Source organism: Brachycentrus maculatus, unplaced genomic scaffold (assembly GCF_059751285.1).
Source record: "Brachycentrus maculatus isolate JH-2025_06_01 unplaced genomic scaffold, ASM5975128v1 h1tg000078l, whole genome shotgun sequence".
NCBI lineage: Eukaryota > Metazoa > Arthropoda > Insecta > Trichoptera > Brachycentridae > Brachycentrus > Brachycentrus maculatus.
In genome coordinates this window covers 30,644-37,415 of record NW_028280832.1, presented here as the reverse complement: position 1 = coordinate 37,415, position 6,772 = coordinate 30,644, and positions in this window count along the sequence as shown.

Sequence of the window (6,772 nt, the reverse complement as noted above, 5' to 3'; positions counted from 1 at the left end):
ATTTCATTAAAATGAGAAAATATGTCGCAAAGTGGTAGTTTTGTTGTCAAAATTATTATTTGTAAGTGTAATATCATCATAAAAATGCATGACGAATTTTGATTGGCTACAAATTTAAGGCTCTTTGGTTTCTAAAGAAAATAAGATTGACATTTTTTAAAAATATAAAGCGTCTATTTTAAATGCTTGTCTGCAGGTATGATAGTAAGGATAGGGAAGGTAAATGTTAAAAAATACATCACAAACACCCCGACCAATTGAAAATAACGAGGTTTTGAGTGATTGCATTACGAAGCTATTTTGTTTGTTTCTTTAAATGTAGTAATAGTACCTTTTTGCGAAATGTATCTTTTTTAATGTAACAATTTTCAAATTACTAAAACATAATTCAGTTATTTTTTTTCGATGGCAACACAAAACAAAAGTAAACCATTATTGGATTAAGGTATTGGGCATTCAGAAAAAATATCATATTGGAGCAGAACGTTTACGCCTACAGGTAACCATAGAAGTCAGACGATTTACAGCTGTCTGCCTTATACGTCTGCCGGATCAACATTTAATTTGAGATGTGTTCAAATCGTTACAAAAAAATGTAAAGACTGAAGTATGATTTGAATGACTTCAATTAAATACAAATATGTACTAAGAAAAATAAGAAAAAACAACCGAGCTTTGGATATTTAGTCTCATTGTACAAGTGTAGTGATAGTTCAGACAGTATTAACAAAAATAAAAAATCTCCTCAGTAAAAAAAAGCTTTTTCATCTCACCAATAGATATCTCTAGTGAAAATTCTAGTGATTCTTGTACAATGTTTCCAAATTGGATCAAATATATAAAAAATCCTAGAATTTGAGTATTGTGGTTGTCAATAATGGGTAGAATTAGTGAATGTTACACATGTGTAAAGTGATCACTTTAACCAGCCTATGACGGTCGTGAGCCCCGTAAATACCCAGACTTCCATATTCTTCTTCATCTAAATTAAGATGTCAAAAAATAGTTAAGTATATAAGTTTTATAAAATAAAACAACTTTGTTTTTAATCACTTTTTTATTGGTAAACTTTTTCTCCAACCGATTTCGACAAGAATCTTGTCATCATCAGGGTTTAACATGTACATGTAAAACTGTTGAGTAAAAACAAATTTGTTTTATTTTATAAAGTTTGATAAATGTGCCACTAAGTATCCTCAAAAAACATTCAAGAAAGTATATAAGTGTTAGGTAAGGTACTTTATTTTATAGTTGTCAAGTTGGGATACCTATAATATTGACATATTGTTCGAAGGGTTGTTTTTTTTATATGGAAATTGCATTTATTATTGACCTTTCTTATTATGTACAAGGTTTACAGATCATTAAGTGATTATTCGTAGGGTGAACAATCCATTATCTGACATGATAAATAAATAAATAATAATAAGACCCAGTACAAAAGTAAATTCACTTCCTATGTAAACTCACCAAGGAAAATCATAGAACTAAAATCGTACACCTACTATATTACTAACTATTACTACACTTAATCAAGCTAACTTAAAATCATCGAACTGTTTATACTCATGCCTGCAAGATAGCGGTGTTTTTGCCAAGAATTTTCACTCGTGTACTACATGAAATTATAGCAACTTTAAACATAAAGAGTAAACCCACTCACATAGAAATAGACTAGAAAATCATAAAGTTGGAGCCTAAGTAGGGCCACGACTAAGCGGTATTGCATAAGTCGTAGTAGCTAGATTTCATTGTCACTTGGACGTTAGGGAATTCAGTATTTTTGCCATGAATTTTCACTCATGAATCATATAAAATTATAGAAAAATAAATAGCAAACCCACTCACAAGTAGGAATAGACTACAAAATCATAAAGTTGGAGACTATGTAGGGCCATGATAAGCGGTGTTGCATTAGCCGCAGTAGCTAGATTTTATATTCATTCGGACGTTAGGGAATTCAGTATTTTTGCTACGAATTTTCACTCATGAATTTTATAAAATTATAGAAATATAAATAGCAAACCCACTTACAAGTAGGAATAGGCGAGAAGCTTATAAAGTTGGAGCCTAATTACGAACATGATAAGAGGTACAGCATAAGCTGTAGCTAGATTTCAGAGTCACTTGGACGTTAAGTAATTTAAAAAAAACTAACCAATGGACAATGTGTTTATTTAAATACCAGTTTCTACTCAATACTTTCGGTTATATTCGTGATCGATAAATGATTTTTTTAGATTCTGTATTTATTTTTCTTCTAACCTTATCTACATCCAACAATGCATAGTGCACCTCATCGTATTAACGAATAATCATCTCAAACGTTAATTACACGAAGACATGAATTGAATTTAGACCAATTAGTATTTAAAAGTATATAATGAATAATTATTTATAATTTATCCGCATATTTAAAAAAATCTAGTATTAATAGTGCTTTGTTTAACTTTTTGTTTCTTTTAGAGAAGTGTGAGCTAATTACATACACATACGGTTGTTGTCTTTAATTAATAGCTACACGTCCTAAGAAGATAACAAATGTGATAAAATATTTTTAAATAAATATAAAGCGAAGAAAATTAATCACTATTCGTAAAATTATAAATATTTTGACGAAGTGGATTCAAATTTAATATTAAAAATAATAAAAGTATTAATTAATGTAGAACATAATTTATTCTATTCGAAAGATTGACAAAATTCATGGCGAAAAGACATTTATCTTGTCTTTCTATTCCTGTTTTAATTAGATTGTATCAACCCAAATGTTGAACATCAACAAATCAATTATAGTGCATAAAAAATCAATAATAACGCTTTTTGAACAAATATGTACATATAAAGGCGAATCCGTGAGACAAAATATGTCATTAAAATACAGAAGAGAAAGAATAATATTTTGGAGAGACTATGTCAATAGGATGGATGAAATAAGGATCCCATACATTACGGCTAACGATATAAATGTGGTTGAAGGGAGTGACCAAAGTATTCGACGTAGTTAAAAGTTATTTTTGGCCAACACAAAAAAAAAACGGATGATTACATCTAATAAGCTATTTATTCACTGAAAAGTAACAGTTATCAATTATGTAGTATTGATCCGCAGATGAATAAAGCTGCCTTAAAATTACGGGATATTTTTTAATATAGCGTTTTTTTTTAAATATTATTATTTATGTGCTGAAACTTAAATGGCAAGGTTTGGTGAAATAATACGTTATTGGATCATTATAATGTTTTTTTTTAATCTTATATTTGAGTGAGATTTTAAATAATATTTAATAATTTTGCTTTGCTTCCTTTTCTTGTCTACCTTATCCAAAGTTTCTCCTTACTCATATCTGTATCGATTAGCCTATCTTATATCATTACTTCGTAATGACTACGATAGCTTGATCGTTAATTGCACTAAGACGAGGTGATCAGTCCTGCGCTTGATTTGATGTTATCAGCTTTCAGAGTTAAATTAGCTGTAATGCTTGGTCTAACGTAAGATATTGTTACCAAGTAACATATATGTCAAAGTTATGTTTAAAGACGTTTTAATCGTCGTTATGCACTAACTACTCATAATGAAAAATCGGTTTTTATATTGAGTTTTTAAAAAAAGCGGTTCCCATAATGTTAGTTTAAACTGATTTATGTTATAAGAAATTCCTCTTCCTAAAGTTTTTTCCCCTTTTTTCTATTTTTAAATTTCCCTTAAAAATTTGACTTTTTAAGGATGACTATAACTAAACCGAATTACTAATCAGAATATTCTCACATACTCGTACTTACCTACCAAAAATATATCTGAATCCATAGATCTAAATTTTGAAGACCAACTGTCAAAATGATAGAAAAAATAATTATAAAAAAATTTGAAAAGTAAGTACCTACGTAAAAATGTATTTTTTTAAAATTATTAATACTATAAGTGGTTTGACATTATGTCATTTAAATTTTCTGTTAACCGGAGATCTGGGCGCTAAGCGCGATTACAACTCAAAATCATGTCGTTTTTATATTACTAAATGTTTGTTTTATTTTATTTTACGAGTATTACAAATAAAAACATACCTGTATGATGGATTGCAATCAACCTTCCTTCCCCCTATAGTGAAATAATCCTTGGGAATGTTTGCGGTTCACTAACACTTTTGAACAAAATCAAATCAAAGTTGCCATTAACTTAAAGAAATTGTCGTAATTTGATTTAATTATGTATTTTTTTAATTCCACAGAAATAACCACAACACGTGACTAGATAAACACAGGTCAGGAATCCGATTTGAATACTAATATGTAGTCGTTTTAACATGAGATAATCATTGGGTCGTGAAAAACATGGACCGCATAATGACCGTTGCGTTAGTCAAACAAACTTCTGCTTCGCAAATCGATCACGTATTTTCAAGGCACACTTCCAACGTAATCGGTAATCCTAATTTTGATTTAAAAAAATATATATTTCAAAAAACACTGGAACATTCAAAATTTTCAGAACTTTTCACATAAATGTTTTAATTTCCCGCCGTTTGGTGACAGATGGAATTTGGACTTCTAGCCGCTCGTAAGTTTTTTTTTTGAACAACGCGAAAAGCGGGAAATCGATTTTTGAAAAGTCATAGAAGTTCGTTCTATGAAACGTCAAACTCACATGGTATTTACGTGAAGTATGCGCGATCTGGACCGTTGGATGGTTCGTTCAGCAATGAAATACTGTTAGCCGCAAGACCCGTGTTCTTGGATGTGTTGAGCCGGTCGTGTAGTGTAACATAAGACGGAAGCTAGTGTGTGTGAGAGATCTTGGGATGTTCCCAGTTCCGTACCTCCACATGTCTCGCGGTAAAAGAGAAACTACCGAAAACCGCATGCGCTAATTTTTCGAAACTAAATTTCGTTCGCATTATAATCTCCACTTACCGCGCCCGGGGCCATGTTATTTTTTTTTAATTATTCTGTACCGCGTCGTGATTAATTGTAGTTTTTATCATATCTAATAACTTTTCTTAGATGCGTGCATTACTTTTAGTTTAAACCATCCTAATATACTTTCATGGTTCATTAATTAATTTTTTTTTCAATAAAAAAAAATATATCAGATGCTTTGATTTTTGCTCCAATTACACAAAATTAAATGATTTTTTAAATATTTTTTTTTTGAAAGTTGTATAAAAAGCAATCTTTGGCAACTATTTGTGGAGAGGAAAAATACGAATTAAAAAAGTACATATATAAATAAAAATTACGTTTACTCGATTCTTTTTTTTTTATTACGCATAATTTTTTTTTGCATATTATATATAACATAATATTTACCGTAGAACGGGGCTACTTGCGCTTTGATGTGTTACTTGAGCCCAATACAAAAAAAAATATTTAAATCTGTATTTGGTCTACAATAATGAACGTATAATGACAATAAGTGTCACCTGTCAGGGAAACAATGAATCATGTCGATACGTTCATTATTGTAGACCAAATACAGATCTAAATATTTTTTTTTTGTATTGGTCTCAAGTAACACATCAAAGTTCAAGCAGCCCCGCTCTACGGTTCCAGTTTTGATCAACAAGCTAGTAAAAAGTATTTTTTTAAAATTTCACGATAATTAGAAAAGATGGGCGTTGAATTGCCCAAAAATTGTATGATGTTATTTGTTATAATCTTTTGTATAAGTATGCGGCTAAGAATGCGGTAATATAACTGAACTATAAGACCGCCAACAGCTGTTTGATGTATGTATAGGTAATAAATACATAACATTTTATCGACACCGTACTATCCCTTACCTAGCGGCATTTTCTCAATTCTGACATTGATCAATTCTCATATTTTTATATGTGCACGTCTGTAATATCGCTCACTCCTTTCAACAACGTCATATTTCAAAAATCGTAAATGTTCAGTTTTGCATGTTTTCGGAATGCCTAGAAAATGTACTATATCCCAGCAAAAGCGGCATATTTTTAACTTAATATTTACCCGCTACAGGGCAGAAAGCGTTGTTTTTGCATTTTGAAGAAAATATATTGTTTAATTTTTTTTTTAAATGCTAAATATTTTTCAAATCGAGAAAAAAACCGTCAGGTTTAACTAAAAAGATCTGTTGCATAGTAAAAAGTTCAATAAGTGGCTAGATATTTATTTTTAATACATTTTATTATACTCTTAAACTTTAAAAACGATCTCCTGAAAAATTAACTTTTTTATATATGACGTTGTTGAAAGGAGTGAGCGATATAAAAACCACCCTTGAGGTAGTATTTAACGTATATGGTGCTAGAGAAATTATGAGAAAGTATTTTGATAAATACATTTTTAAAAATATTTTTAAAAAATATTGCTGAAGACTGTCAATCATCATAGATTTCGTCTATAGTTGACCTGATGTTATTTTAAATGTAATATTTATTAGATTTTCATAAGTTTGTACTGACATTTCTTTGCACTAGTGCATTTTATAAGTATAATGAAATTACAAATTGTTTTACAGCGAAAAAATATTTTTTTCTTAAATTTATCTACTATGTAACAAAATTTATATATAATTCTACTTTGAAAGAGAGATAATGTCAATAGCAAAAAATAAATAAAAAATGTGTTGAAAATATCATTATTATTAAAAATATCACTTTAAACTTTTAAAACGCTTCCCTGTAAAATTAGTAAGTTTTGAGATTATACAATTTAAATGCGAGAAAACGATACATATATTTTTTTTTTCTTTATTTGGGTTAACAGCAGCAACACATGTAAAACAAAACAATTAAAGGATTTA